The following is a 16,292-nucleotide window of genomic DNA, read 5'->3' as shown; positions in this document are numbered from 1 at the left end:
GCAAGAACTCTACATATCTCATAGATAGGGTTTAATGGAAAGTTCATATTTACTCACTTTAATGAAACTGTTTTCTTATTGCTAAAAAAAGGAGTTCATGACTTTAGAATATTCTATTTTCAATTCTTGCATCTATTACTAATATTTTGAAATCCTTTCAAGCAGTTGAATTTTCCTCTAGTTCGATCATGCAGTTTGTGTTGTGCTTGCTTTTGGTTTGCATTAATTATAGATAAATCTTGACAACTAGATATGTGGGTTCTTATTAATTGTTTGAAGTTTCAGGAAAGAGCTACTCAGGAAAATCAGAGAATGAAATGGAACTAATATTTCAGAAGAGGATGAGTTGGAACTAATATTTCCAAAAAGGATGAGAAGTAATGTTGCTATGTTAAGTTCAGGCGGAGTGTCTTTTCACAAAATGAGAAGAAAAAATTGAACGAAAGAATTTAAAAAAATAATAGATTAATCACATACAATCAACTATCAAGCATCTACACCAACCCTAAGATAAGTAAACAAAAGTAGAAAATAGAATAATCAGCCCCTTCCAATGAAGCTTAATTTCAATCTGTTGTCATGGAAGATAAATTCTGTTTTTAAATATGAAGTGATCATGTTATATAATCCGCCTTTCAAAAGGAGAATTAGAGAATAAGAGCTCAAGGTTTTCATTCCAACAATATCAAAAAAATAAAAATCTACAACAAAGATATCCCTGATGGGTAAGCTAGAAAATCATCTCCGTGAATCAAAAAGGAGGAGGAGGCCTGGGCATTTGGAGGTTTGAATGAAGGAATATTTCTCTCTTTATTAAAATTACGTGATCTCTGCTTCAAGGAAATATTTTGTAGGCGGACTATTGAAGAACTATGAAGGAGAAAAGACAATTTTCCTCGGCTTCTACAAGATGAGCAATTAGTTACTAGGTTTCAGCTCAAGAAAAATCCAAAATAACTTGACATGTGATTCCACAAAAGCATATTAGTCATTTGACTAAAATCCAAATATAGCACGTTAATATGGATGTCAATACGAAATGCAATATTCCAAACCAAATTGGCTTGAGAAAATATTGAATATGTATAAACTATCTCAGATAGGTTTGAGTTTATATGAAAAGAAACAATATGTTTTTTTTAAAAGATGACAGAAGTATATTAAGATCATACGAAGAATACATGCATGGGGGACCAGTAGTCCCCCAAGTATTACAATGTATGAAAATCTGGATTACTCCAGGTCGAAGAAAACCAAAAAAGATAATTACAAAACCAACGATTGGCCCTCCCAACCGTCTCCCATGTCCACCAAAAGTAGAATTGAATTCATCACTCCCCAAAAACTTCCAAAAAGAGAACTTCCCATATCCAAGCAGTTTTAAAAAAATACTACTAAAACCATTGCGATCTTCACCGAAGATCTTGAAAACTATTGGGTCTTTTTCAAATTCTCAAAATGACCCCCCTTCTCATAGGCCCAGACCTATTACCAAATTTCTTAATGCTCTCCCTATGATGAGCACTTCTTTAGATCCGACAAAAGTCCTTTTATCTCAGCACTAAAAACCTTCTCATCAAGGTTAGAAGCTGGTGCTTCTTTAGTACTCGGGTCTGATGCTCAGGGGCTCTTTTCTGATTGATCATCGCCTCTAGTTTCTTGATTCATGATTCATGATTCCTTGTCTTCTTCCCATCTTGAATGCCTTGACGATTTTTCCTCCTTCTAAACCTTGATGAAGAAGGGATGCTTATGCTTTAGAGAGTGGGTTTCCTTAACGTTACGTGACCCAGATACAGAAAAGAATAAATCAGGCCTCCTATTAGCGGCCTCTTTGAAAAGTTTTCATTTCCTTTTCAAGAAGTCTCTGATGATTTCTCTTGGTGTTGGCACTACTTTAGAAGCCACTTCTTCAGAGTAAACCATTGCATGAATCCTTTTTAACGTTTCCTCTATCTCCGGTAACTCCATGGGGTGCTTCCTCTTCCGGCCCTCCATGGAAGAGGACCGAGGTGAAACAGTATCGTTCAAGTTTTCCATTGATTATTTCAAATGTTTTCCTTTCACTCTGTTTTCAATCGAAAATACGATAATTACTTAATATGTAGATCACCGCCACGAAGGGACCTTTGACCAAGGGACAGGTGTCCATATACGTATTCCTCTTTGCGTTCAGAAAACTCTTCCTGCCATAAATGCACATTAATGGCGCCGAATTACTCATTGGCGTTCGGCCCAAATCGAGGAGATCTTTTCGACTACCCATGATGAGGGATACTTTCGAGAGATCACTACTTATAGTAATAGTTTTAAACTTCTTTAAATGCTTCTCCCAAAAGATGGATACCCTTGTCCTCCTCAAATTAAAGATAATTATTCCTTAGTGACATCTGCCTTAAAGGCTTATCAATACTGCCAATGGATGAGTACAAAACCAGCGCATATATACCTTCTCTGGATCCCTCCCAAAACCAACCACCGAGATTTTGGGGGGTTCCAAATAGACTTTATCCACACGCAACACTTACCTTTGGGATTTGAGAAAACCTTTCAAGATTCACAAGGGTCGCAGCCACATTTGTCTTTTTATTCTTCAGCCCAATGGAAGGAGGTTTAGTGAGTGCATCCATGGATTTCAAAGTAGGCTTTCCTCGGGGGTTCCCCTTATGATGGCCGAATCCATCCCCCTTAGATTTTTGCCTCCATGCAAATATAGGTTTCCATTTTCGGGGTTTAAGTTTTGACGAAAAGGATACCCCAGAAGAGAAGAGGCCCAGGAATCCCAAGCTTAGAGCCTCCCTAGCCTTTCCTTAATTTCGCAAGACTCTCCTTCCGGGTCAGATAGCGTGCCAAACTAGCACTCCTAACACGCCTAGATGGTTGATAAGGACCCTTTAGTCTGAGACCTTTCTTACTGGGGTTGGCTTGAATAGGTTGAAAATTTGATGATCCCAAGGCACCTCCATCAGTCACAAGAGGGATCGAACCGGGGGGGGGGGGGGGGGAGATCTTCCTGAATATTGTCAGACACTGACTGCTGTTGAGCAATGAAATTTGAAATTTGAATTCAGAGAAGCGGGCCCCAGGAGAACAGCTCTCCTTCCCTGAAGGTCCAGAGGTGGAAAAGGAGGCCCTGGCACCGTCGCCGAAGGCTGGCTATCCAAAATCAGATTATCCTTCCCCGGTAAAGGTGAAGGTTCCAAACAAGGGTCTGGCTCCAAAGAAGCAGCATCGGAACCCGGTTGTGCTTTCTGAACTTCGATTCTGACTGTGAAGTACTGGCCCAAGATCCGGATTGGAGCAAGGGAAGGGGGTATTTTTTACCATGGAGTGAGACTTTTAGCGGATACAAAGCTCATACATTGATTATGGCTTCCTTCCATTTTTACCTCCAAGACATGGCCACAAAGGTTTCCTAGGGCTTCAACCGTTGAGGTAGCCCAAATGTGAAATATAATTTCAAACATAATATAATTTCTTAAATAGGATCCCAACAGGAAATGCTTTCAAAGAAGAGATAAAAGGTTAACTTCTTCTGGAAACAGTTTTGCATAATGCAATCACATTTGGTCCTGAGTACCAAAATTTTCGAATAACCTCAATGAATGGATAAAGGTCTCCAAAAAGGATGGCAAAGTGGAAACATATGTAAAAGGTAGGGATCATTGTTTATTTGGTAGGCCTAAACCGAAAGAGTATATGGGACTTCGAAATAAAATGGAGAAATCTGAGGGCAGTAAAAAGTTGCAACTAATAAAGAATAAAATAAGTATTTTAAGTAAACATGTGTTCGCGTTTAGTTCTTACTTATCTAGAGAGAGAGAGAGAGAGAGAGAGAGAGAGAGAGAGAGAGTGTGTGTGTGTGTGTGTGTGTTTAATTCTTGCTTATTTAGCAAAACAAAAGGTCAATATGTATGTGAGAAAGATATGGGTGTATGCAAGATGGAAAATTAACGGAGTTTTGATGCTAAGTTCTAACATAAGTTTATGTAAATGTAAAAGGGAAACCTTTAGACATAACTTCATCTTCCTATAAGTATAGGGAATGTAACCAATTGCAAATGAAATCATAAAAAATTAGCAACTGGTGACTAACCTCTCCTCCTCCTCTTCTTCTTAATATTAGTGAGAAGCATCAGTTAGCTGATAACATATTTAACAAAAAACGATTTGTGTTACCAAACAACAAAATATCAAACTAAAGAAAATATGGATGTCTACCAAAAGTAAGAGTATTAAAGAATGTTTTGACTAAAAGCAGAACACATTAGTTCCAGAAAACCAATGGAACAGAAAGACCAAGACAGTGATTAATAAAAACGTGAAAGGCTTATATAAATACGACCTAAAAGTTTCAAAGACAGAGGAATCTTTCAGAAAATTCAAATATTATGACCTTTGTGTAGATTCTCAAACAAGAAACCATACTGCAAGAAGGTAAAAAAGGTGGTCCAGATCTAACAAGTTAATTATAGAATGTACACACCAGTCAATATAAATTATCATCTCAATATATAAAATCCAGTACAAATAAAATGAATGTTGAATTACTATGTTTCCAAGAAATTACTATTTTTCCACACTTCTCGTCATTACACGAATGCAAAGACTCTTGAATATGATACTTATTATTACAAGGAATATCTAATTGAACTCAACAAAACATTACATAAAATTAATCAACTTTTGAACTAAAGAGTGAAAAAAAATCAAGAACATATTCCAAAAACTAAGCTATCAGAACATTTTCCAAGATGATCAGTGAATTCATGACCTTTACTAACTACAATGAAACAAGATCAAATTTCACTAGACCGAAAATGCTTCGTAGCCTAGAACTTATTGATGCTAGGAAATCTAGATGAATGTAATAAAGCATATGATAAGTAAGCTAAGGCCCTGTTTGGATGGCAATAATTCTGTGGACAAGTTTGGGAAGGAAAAATATTTCTGAAATTTCCTACTTTTCTTACACACGAAAAGATAATTGAAATCAGCTCTATTCAAATTTTCATCAGTGGGACTTACAATTTATGGTAATATCCGTCAACATTAACCATAATCATATCATTTCCCTCTAGATTGTGGAAAGAAACAAATTTCTCAAGAAAATGTTTTCCATCAGAAATGTTTTTCTTGCAATCCAAGCAGGGCCTAAGATAATGTAATAAAAGTAGCAGTACAATCAATGAGATTTTTTGCCCAAGCATAGAAAAGTCAGTTACCATTACATTTCCAAGCCAAATATCAATGAGTTCACAAAATCTCTACTAACATCACATGCATTACATATAATCCTAGATCCAACAATTTCATATTCTAAAAAAAAAAAAAAAAAAAAAATGAAAAAAGAAAGAGGGAACAAAAAAAAGCCAAAATCCACCAAAATTGTAGAAGTAAAACCCTAGAAAATCATAGATATCGAAACTTAAGCTCATAAAAACACTAATTCGTGGACCAATAGCATCAATAACAGAGATTACTAATAAATCGGCAACCCCTCAATCATGAGCCAAAATTTTCCACATCCAAGAAAAAGCAAAAACAAATAACCAATGGAGATTTTTCCTCGGGAAGAAAGAAAAAACCAAAACCCCCTATAAAAACCTCAAATCTATCAGAACAAGAGCATAAACAAGAGAGGAAAAAACACAATCATCAAAAACCTAGAAGAAAGTGAAAAAGAACAAAAAAAAAACCCTCCTCCAAGTACCTCTATAGCCTAAAGCCTTAAAAAAAGCTTTTGAAACCCTACAATATAGCCTTCTTCCCTTTTGCCTTACTCTTGTTTGAAATCTGAAAGTAAATGGTCTTCGCAGAGGCTCTTACCAAATAGAGGGAACGCGTTATGTTTGGGAAATGGTTTTTTCACACACCCCCCTGTAGGATTGTGCGCCCCTACTTTTACCGTGATTTGACATAAAAAAGCGTTAAACTCTGCCTGAAATGGTTTTAAATTTCGAGCGAAATTTCAGATTTCAGTGAGGACCGAAACTGAAACGTACCGAATTCACCTTAATTGGGGGCGCATAATCCTACAATGGGGGTGAAAAAATCATCTCCCGTTATGTTTTTGCTTTTTTCGTTCTTTGTTCTTTCTTCTGTACAAAGAAATGAGAAAAAGAGGGGAACTGCATAAAATAGAAGAGCGAGGAGGTGCGCGACTCTAACGTGCGCCACGGTGTGTAACTTGTCACATGATCCAAACCATCCATTTTTCGTGGGCCCACAGTCAAGGATCTCCAACCTTCGGATGATTTAGACCCAGAAAGATTACAGTGCGAAAATCTTCAATTTATCGGATGGTTAGAAACTTGGAGCATAACTTTTGTTCCCAGAGATGAATGGTTTGAATCACTCATGTGGTACCCATGCATATTGGAATATAAGAACTAGCCAATGTTCTATAATCTAGATCGTTCATCTGAGGATGATGCCCGTTGTAGGTTCTGGAAATGAAGTAAAAAAAAGGAGGCAAGGGGAGTTTATACTATGCGAAGATTACAATGTTATATCATAGGCCTACAATGGCAATGATACTATTGGGAATGAGAACTGCTTCATTCACTAGTGGGCAATCATGGTAAAATAACGAAATGTGCGATACAGCATGGATGAACCCACTCTGATCCTATCCGTCCACTGTCCACTAGGTTGGCCTTATTTTGGCTCTCGTATGTAATGAGAGCGGAAGAATAAGAAATTGCAATAACCAAAACTCAAATAAACTTTCTACACTTGATCCACAATTTTTCAAAGAAAACCGTAACATAAGAAGATAGAGTATAGAATTTATAAAACATCCAAACAAAGTCCCCTTTTTCATATTCCAAATATCCATATATATTCTTTACAAGTGAAAAGACTCAAAACACTTCTGTTACTGTTCACAGAACATAATAGTATATTTCGTCAGAGAGAAAAAAAGTATCCATTCCTTCATATCATTCGGCTATTATATACAAGTAGTTGCAGGCTCGTGCGTTGCACGGGGACGGAAAACAAAGAAAAACAAAGAATCAAATGAAGCAAACAAAAAATATCTTCAGACCAAAAGCATTATAAATTTCCTACATATAAAATATGCACAGATATGTATCCCCCATGCAAGAAGTGATTAATGTTGGGATAAATACCGGGAATATTAGCAGATCCTCTCCTTCTTTTTCCAATAGCTTCGCAAGAAACAGTATATGTGCATCTGTAATAAAAGAAGAAGAAAACAAAAATGTTGATAAAAAGGAAACGAAAAAAAAGAAAAAACAAAGAATCAAATGATAGAGAGAGTTCACATCTATAGATATCTATTTATCAAAAACAAAACATGCATAGATATGTATCCCTCATGCAAGAAGTGATAACGTTTTATCGTTGTAGCATGTTTTTGAATGATAAAAAAGTACAGTTATTATCCACAATGAAGAATTTCATATCTAATCGAGTTTCACAGCAATTAAATAACTTAAAGTCATGTTCAAGCAAATCCTCTTCCAAAATGAAATAGTATTGCATAAAAATCCCGTCACAAACTACAAAAAAGGAATTTGACCATAATTGGCCACTCAGTCACAAACTAAGAAAAAATATATAACAAATAGAATTAACAATCTTTCATCCTTTTCTTCACAAATATCCCTCTCTTAAAAAAATAAGAAAAAGGCATACGAATAATACAAAACAAATAGCACCCTTAAGCATCCCAAATGAAAACTCAAACCCATCATAAGTATCCCACTTACTATCAAAATAATACTATTTCCTTCTCAGTGAACACACCATGTCATGGGCATCCTCTTGGATGAGAGAGAGGGGCTAAACCTCCATGCTTTTCTAGAAAAGAGAACAACAGCGAGTGCAATGAGTAATAACATCATCTAAAGCCTAATTCCCAATTTCAATGATACTATTGGTAATGAGAACTGCTTGATTCACTGCTGAGCAACCATGGTAAAACAACAAAATGTACGATACAGCATGGTTGAACCCGCTCTGATCCAATCCATCCACTAGGTTGGCCTTATTTTGGCTCTCGTATGTAATGAGAGCGGAAGAATAAGAAATTGCAATAACCAAAACTCAAATAAACTTTCCACACTTGATCCACGATTTTTCATAGAAAACCGTAACACAAGAAGATAGAGTGTGGAATTTATCAAACGTCCAAAAAAGTCCCCTTTTTCATATTCCAAACGTCCATATATATTCTTTACAAGTGAAAAGACTCAAATGCTTCTGTTACTGTTCATAGAACGTAATAGTATATTTTGTCAGAGAAAAACAAATATCCAATCCTTCATATCATTCGGCTATTATACAAGTAGTTGAAGATCCGTGCGTTGCACGGGAACGTAAAACAAAGAAAAACAAAGAATCAAATGAAAAAAATGAGTCAAATGAAGCGAACGGAAAATATATCTGTAGACCAAAAGCATTATAAATTTCCAACATATAAAACCTGCATAGATATGTATCCCTCATGCAAGAAGTGATTAATGTTGGAATAAATACTGGGAATATTAGCAGATCCTCTCCCTTTTCAAATAGCTTCGTAGGAAACCGTATATGTGTATTTGTAATAAAGAAAGGAGAAAACAAAAATGTTGATAAAAAGGAAACAAAAAACAAAGAAAATCAAAGAATCAAATGGACTACACATCCATAGATATCTATTTATAAAAAACAAAACATGCATATATATATATATATATATATATATATATATCCCTTATGCAAGAAGTGATAATGTTTTATGGTTGTAGCATGTTTTTGAATGATAAAAAGTACTGTTATTATCCACAATGAAGAATTTCATATCTAATCGAGTTTCACATCAATTAATTAACTTAAAGTCATGTTCAAGCAAATCCTCTTCCAAAATGAAATAGTATTGCATAAAAATCCCGTCACAAACTACAAAAAAAAAGAAGAAGGAATTTGACCATAATTGGCCACTCAGTCACAAACTAAGAAAAAAAAATATGAAACATAGAATTAACTATCTTTCATCCTTTTCTTCACAAATCTCCCTCTCTTCAAAAAATAAGAAAAAGGCATAAGAAAAATACAAAACAAATAGCACCCTTAAGCATCCCAAATGAAAACTCAAACCCATCATAAGTATCCAACTTTGTATCAAAATAATACAATTTCCTTCTCAGTGAACACACCATGTCATGGGCATGCACTTGGATGAGAGAGAGGGGCTAAACCTCCATGTTTTTCTAGAAAAGAGAACAACAGCGTGTTGCAGTGAGTAATAACATCATCTAAAGCCTAATTCCCAATTTCAACAAACCACTGATCAAGTTTTCTCCTATTTAAACTTTATTTGATTTTTCCAAGTAATATATGTTTTATATAGATGGCCTTCTCAGTTGACTTCCAAAGATACTTAGTTCACTATCCTCAAATATTGGGCTACCTCTCTTTTTTGTGATTTTTGTATGGAAATAGAATAACTTGCATGTTCCGCATTTATCTAAAAGTTGTAAAACCTGTTTATTTGGGTCCTAACCTTGTAAGCAAAAGTGTGACCCTAGCATGTTTCTTAAATCGTAGGCAGCTACAGACGGACATCATATAATAACTCATAAATCAGATATCGAGTGATATATCAATTTGGTTTCCATATTTTATTTTAATTTGAACTATGGTTCAAACAACCAATTTTGGATTTTGGGAGCCAATTATGAGTCTAATAAGGCAAATTTAAGCACCCTTCCATATTAACCATAGCTAAATACAAAATCTCTGAAATGAAAGCATCTCATTTTATGATTTAAAAAAAAAGGAAACAATTGGAGTTCTGACATATTTGGGCATACACATACTTTAATTGCATTAGAAAGATGCCCTTTTGAAGCGTTCACTATATAAAATTATCCATCCTGAAATGGAAATCTGGGTTTCTTTTTTCTTGAAATTATCTGCAAGATAATTATCACACGAAAAAACAATAATTCCCATTTTAAAGCTGTGCAAAGTCTAAAAATATACAAAGTTCACGGAAACCAAACGCATGGAAGTAGCATTCGTGGCGACCCGAAATCTCTTTCTGCCCCATGAAGTGGTAGCCACATTGGAGAGTTGGGATGGTCCATGCTGAAGATACACCGAAAGAATGTAGAATACCAAAAGTCAGGAAGAAAAGAGAATTGGATTAGTGAAGCCTGATGGTGCCGATTAGAAGATGACGATAATACCTTCTTTCCAAGGTTCAGATAAGTAATCCAAAGATCATGTCCGGTCAGCATCACACGAATCAGATGAAAGACTTTCAGCACTGACTGAGAAGACTCTATGGCGACGGAGGACCGAGCATCTTCGGAATAGCAGCAACATTACAGTTTGTTGACGGAGGCGGGTCCTTGATTGACCTGATCTTTCATCAGCAAACCCGAGAACTGAAAATCAAAAAAAGGAGAAAAATGGAAAAATAAAAAGAAGAAGATTGGAACAAAACGATTCTATCTTATTAGTGGTTCATGTACGTGATGATATCGATAATATCGAAGAGGCTAAATATACAACTACTGCTGCTATTGATATAGAGAAGATGGCGAGATAAAAAAAGGGAGAAAACTTACTAGGGCTCCTTGGAAGATAAATGCTTGTTCATTTTAAAGAAGAAGGCTCGGGCATTATAAAGACCAAGGGTCATGCCAGACGAAGGACCGCGGGAGGAAGGGTGGCCTATAAAATTACCTATGGGACTGCCATCGCCATTATTTGGTTTTTGTTATGATCCGGAATCTGAAATTTCCAAGATCTCTGCAACTGAAAAGAGAGTGGGGAAGAAGAAGAAGAAGAAGAAGAAGAAGAAGAGAGGAAGAATTAGAGAAAAGGGATTCAGAGAAAAAGAGTATTCAATTATATGCCCTTACTTCGTGGTGACTCTGTAGTATATAGAGCTATTCCTAACGAAATTGATGCTCTGACACTAATGTAACTAACTCAGTCTTTTCTATCCTTCACAATTAAAAAGAAAAATGTAAAAAGTAACAACTTGGTTTAACACCCCTTAACTAATCAACTTCATCTAATCCTAATTACGAATGTAATCCTTCATCCATACTGGTGTCTCCTTCTTTCTACTCTCTCTGTGCTTGTCTTCAGGGTATCGCTAATTTGCTGAACCTTCTGCACTGAAATCAACCTCCTCCTCTTCCGAACCTTGCCGCCCAGTCATGTCCTGTTCTCTATCATTTCCCACCCCTTGAAAAATAACCTTGTCCTCAATGTTTAAAGAGGGGTAATCTGATTGAAGATCAGCCAAACTCTCCCACGAAGTGTCCTCTGGTAGCAGTCCTTGCCACTGAACTAGCACTTGGATCACAGGTTTATCTTGTTGAAGTAAAACTCGTCGTCCCAAGATGGCCAAAGGTGAAATAACTGGGTGATTGTCAATATTGTGGGGAGGTAAAATGCAAGGAGAGCGTGGTTGTGGTCCATAATATGGCTTGTGTTGTGAGATGTGGAAAACAGGGTGAATGCGGCTACCTTCCAGTAACTTTAATTTGTAAGCAACGTTGCCAACCCATGTAAGAATCTAATAAGGACCATAGAACCTCTTGCTTAACTTCTGAGTAGATATACGAACAACCGTTTGCTGCTGGTAAGGTTGAAGCTTGATTAAAACCCATGTCCCAACATCAAACTATTTGTCGATGCGTTTGTGATCCGCCATGGATTTCATTCTTGACTTAGATTGAGCCAAATTTGTCTTGAGTTGAGCTAAGATGGTATCCCTCTGTTGGAGCTCAGTATCCACTGCCTCAATTTTTGATGAACCTGGAATATAATGTGGTAATGAAGGTGGTGGCCTTCCGTACACTGCTTCAAAAGGAGTCATTTGGATTGTAGTGTGGAACGAGGTATTGTAAGAGTATTCAGCCCATAACAAGAAGGAATACCAATGCCTTGGGTTGTCTTGGGAAAATGCTCTTAAATACTGCTCCACACATCCGTTGAGGACTTCAGATTGGCCGTCTGTTTGGGGTTGGTAGGCAGATGAGAGGTTCAAAGACGTGCCGCTCAATTTAAAAAATTCTGACCAAAATTTGCTGAGGAAGATATGATCTCGATCAGAGACAATTGATTTGGGTATGCATTGAAATTTGTTGGAAGAGCGCCTAAATGAGCATATTTAGATAGTCTATCAATGACCACGAAGATGGTGGTGTATCCATTAGATATAGGTAGCCCAGTGATGAAATCCATGGAAATATCTTCCCAAATCCTATCAGGAATCGATAACGGTTGGAGCAATCCCATTGGAAGGGTAGCTGAATATTTGGTTTGTTGATAAACCAGACAGTCTTTAATGAATTTCTTGATATCCAGGCGCATGTGAAACCAGAAGAAACTGGCAGAGATTCGCTTCAGTGTACGTAATACCCCTGTGTGGCCCCCTTGTACAGTGCAGTGGAATTCATAAATGAGTTGAGTTCGTAAGAGGAGTTTGAGCTGATGAATAACTTGTGATTGTGGAATATGAGCCCATTCCGAATTGAAAACTCTGGTGCTGCAATTCCTTTGTGAATCTGATCATGGAGCTCCAATAACTCTGGGGCAGTGCGGTTCTCATGTTGGAGCTGTGCTGTTATGTTGAAGACTGGTTTCGAGGCTACCAATTGCATTTGACAGGGGCGTTCGGTGTCGGAAACAGGGGAAATTTCTTCAACCCTTGATAATGCATCTGCTGCCTGGTTCTCCTTACCTGCTCTGTACAGAATAGTGTAATTATATCCTAACAACTTGCAAAGGTATTTCTGTTGTTCAGGAGTTTGAATTGTCTAGGCCATTAGGTTCTTCAAACTGCGATGATCAGTATAAATAGTGAAGTTTCGCCCCAAAAAGTACCGCCTCCACTTCTTCACAACCTCTGTTATAGCGAACAATTACTTCACATACGCAGAAGCCTTGGACATGGTGGGAGTCATTTTTTTTACTGAAGTAGGCAATTGGATGCTTGTTTTGCATGAGAACAGCCCCAATGGCTATGCTTGATGCGTTTGTTTCGAGGACAAAATCTTGGTTGAAATTGGGTAATGCAAGAACATGTAGTTGTGGACCCCGATCCTGAGGAAACGGGTCCCCCGTCGGTCCTTTGGATCTCCACATGTAGGACAGCTCTACCATGGAACTCTCGAAATGGTGCCACCCTCACAGCATAGCACGAGTGGCGATCTAAATGAGATACCTCTTGATCCAGAGCCAGGGCTCAAAACCAAGACGTACCTAAAATAACTCAGAGTCGCCATCCATGGATAGGCCATGGAACCCCAAAAACAAATCCTCTGTGCAATGAATAACTAGAAATATATATGAGTCCGTGCCTGATTACGAATGAGGAAGGTCCGAAGAGCGCCCCATCCGTCCGAGTACGAGCACTTGGTCTCTTATGCCATTTATTTATTAACTTTGAAGAGTTTTGGGCGAAAATCATGTGAAATGGGAACAAATATCCCCGAGAAAAACGTCTACCTAAACATGCATGACCCGGGGAGAGTGAGCACATACAAAATAAATAACAGAAATGTCACCTAAGCATAGCTAAGTTATGAGTGTCATGCCTATTGGGTGTCTAAGTTCTTGTGAGCAAACACATGCATGCTACAGCTAAAGGTATAAGGTATGTACAGGAAAGTAAGAACACACAACAAAACATACAACACGACTCGATACCATACACGACACAACACAACAAACCCTAGACTCTAAATGTTGTCGCCCGATTCTTTGAATGGTCTGATGTTCATCCGAAGCCGCCTACGTATGCCTGCCTCCACGAGAATCAAGGCAACGTAGTTCTTCGCGCCTATTCTAAGCTATGATGCCTAAGACATTTAGACTGCTATCATAGATCCGACCTAAAAGACTAGACTGGTTATTAAAGCTTCTTGAGCGATATTTAGGTTCAAGTGAATTGTAGATTTTAAGACATCCTATATAGGGCTGTGCATTAATCGGTTGAAACCGAATTAACCGACCGAACCGAATTGGTTCGGTTAATTCGGTTCGGTTTCGGAGTATGACGGTTCGGTTTCGGTTTTGCAATTGCCATATATCGGTTATCGGTTTTCGGTTTCGATTCCGAACGATAAAAATCGGTTTGATCGAAAAGACCGAAATGGTATAAGGCTTTAGAATTCGGTTTTTGGCATCGGTTTCGGTTTTGCAAACCGAAATTAAGAAAAGACCTTACATCTTTTAATTTTAATGGAAAATGATATCCAGCCCCTTTGTTTTACTTAGGCAGCCCTACACTACACTAGAGAGAAACACAAGACAACTTAGACTAGGGGTTGTCCCAAGTAAAAAAATCATTGTTATTTGAACACAAAATCTACAAACCCTTTCATGACCTAGGGTTTTTTTATTTTTCTCTTCTCTCTTCTCTGCTTCTCTTCTCTAGCCGCCTCACCTCTAGGGTTTTCAGTTTTGGGTTTGTTCCGAGTCTTCCGACGCCTCTCCAACTCTGGCGACCCCATCTATGCCTCACCGATGACCTCGAGCCACCACACCAAGTTCTGCAACTCCGAGCTCCAACGGCTGTGATTTGCATTTCAGTTTTGGGTTTTTTCCTCTCAATCTTTGGGGCTTTCATATTTTCATCTCTCTATCTCAGGTAATAGTGTAATAAACACAATAAAACCCTTGTTCTATTTTCATTCATTTTTTTTGTCTCTGTTCATGTGTTGTTGAATTCTTTGTTCTTCTTGCCTTCTTAATCTTCATGTTCTTTGAATACCCATCTATTCTCTTCTCTTTTTATTTGTCTTCTTAACCATCAGTGGTTGTAGAGGTGATGGCCTAATGGGTGAAAATGAAAAGGGTTTTGGAGGTGAAAATGAAAAGGGTTTCAGTTTTGCTTGTTTCTCTATTTCGAGAAGGCACATGGGTTGGCTAATTGGCTTTGAGGTTTTTGGTTTATTATATATTTGAGACTTTTAGTTGCTTAGTTATCCATCTTGCTGCCACTGCCTCTTGTTGAATGATGGGTTCATATCTTTGTGTTCATGTACTTTGTCACTAAAATAACACCATCCTGAATAGATCGGCATTGTCTTTGCTGCATGAATCTAGAGAAAGCCTTTTGGTTCATTTTATATTCATTTTTGTGTTATGGAGTAATATTTTAGCTGGTTTTACCATTCCAAAAAAAAAATCTGGTTTTAACGAAGTTTGTTTGGGATGATGAGTGCATCTCACTTGATAAACAGAAAAAATGGTTTGTTGGGAGGTTTTGAAGGAGTACAAATGTGCATCAATGAAATGTATTTTTTAGCTAGAACCAACCAAGCTGGTGGTTTCTTGGGAGGTTTTGTAGAAGTGTAGGCCCACAATCTCGTTGATGCTGCCCAAAGCACATTATTGGTGGGACCCACTGTATATCAAAATCATCCATTATAAATAGCCCACACCCAAAAATTCTCAACTATGAAACATTCTTGGCAATCTGATTGATGCCCTTATGGCTCAACGAATGGTGATCGAATAGTTATGGCCATTCCTTAGGTGCAATTCTCAGCCACCGCTCGTTCACCATAGATTATGTGGGGCCCAGGAAATCGAAGGTGGGTGATGGCCTGATGGGTGAAAATGAAAAGGGTTTTCGAGGAACGGGTTGTAGAGAGTTAAAGGGTCTCTCTCTCTCTCTCTCTCTCTCTCTCTCTCTCTCTCTCTCTCTCTCTCTCTCTGCGTGAAGTGCAACTTGGGTTGAGCCAGTTGGGTCCGGCTCAGTCCTAACCCAACAAGTTCAACCCAATTTTGGGTATATGTATGTTTATTTTGTATTTACAAAGTAATTATTTCGGAGTTTTTTACTGAGAAATCCTCAAATCCAGGTAGTTTCTGTTCCTGAGGAGTGCAACTTGAGAGATCTGATTTTTTTCCTTCAACAAGGGATTTAATCTGGCAATGAAAGTGGTGTCTGAATCATAAGCTATCTCATTTTGTTGCATTTTGTTTTGGATTTTGATAACCGAATGGTACGAATCTGTTTGGTAATTGGTACTCAGAAACTGATCTTAACCGAATCTTTTTCCTTCATGTAGGTGTTGATACACAACATTCAAGAAATAGATTGCTAAGAGTTTCTTTCTTAGGATTGAGGTTTGTAACTCTGACACTTTGTATGTTAACTTATGATTAGTTTTTTTTGGATAGTTGGATACTTGGATACTTGGATTGCTTTTTTCTATATGTTGACAAATAGTTGGATTTGTTGTTCTAGGTTTGTAAGTTTGTGACTTTCAATATAGGTTTGCTGTTCTTGGATTAGTTGGATT

General features: G+C 37.5%; 1 long non-coding RNA gene across 2 annotated transcripts; it reads right to left on the bottom strand.

Annotated features, from left to right (window-relative positions):
• Positions 1-4,098: 4,098 nt before the first annotated feature.
• Positions 4,099-13,086, bottom strand: LOC143851457 (uncharacterized). 2 transcript variants are annotated; one of them, XR_013236335.1, is made up of 4 exons: positions 10,203-13,086; positions 9,811-10,101; positions 7,137-7,201; positions 4,099-4,143 (listed from the first exon to the last, which is right to left on the bottom strand). It is a non-coding gene; the product is annotated as an uncharacterized LOC143851457 (long non-coding RNA). The 2 variants fall into 2 exon arrangements; XR_013236336.1 differs by having other exon boundaries at positions 9,831-10,101.
• Between the last annotated feature and the right edge of the window lie 3,206 nt (positions 13,087-16,292).

The sequence above is a fragment of the Tasmannia lanceolata genome, unplaced genomic scaffold (assembly GCF_043159265.1).
Source record: "Tasmannia lanceolata isolate RefF3 unplaced genomic scaffold, GAP_Taslan_0.1 ptg000018l, whole genome shotgun sequence".
Lineage (NCBI taxonomy): Eukaryota > Viridiplantae > Streptophyta > Magnoliopsida > Canellales > Winteraceae > Tasmannia > Tasmannia lanceolata.
Note: the sequence above shows the minus strand (reverse complement) of the source record. Positions and strands in the feature narration are given on the sequence as shown.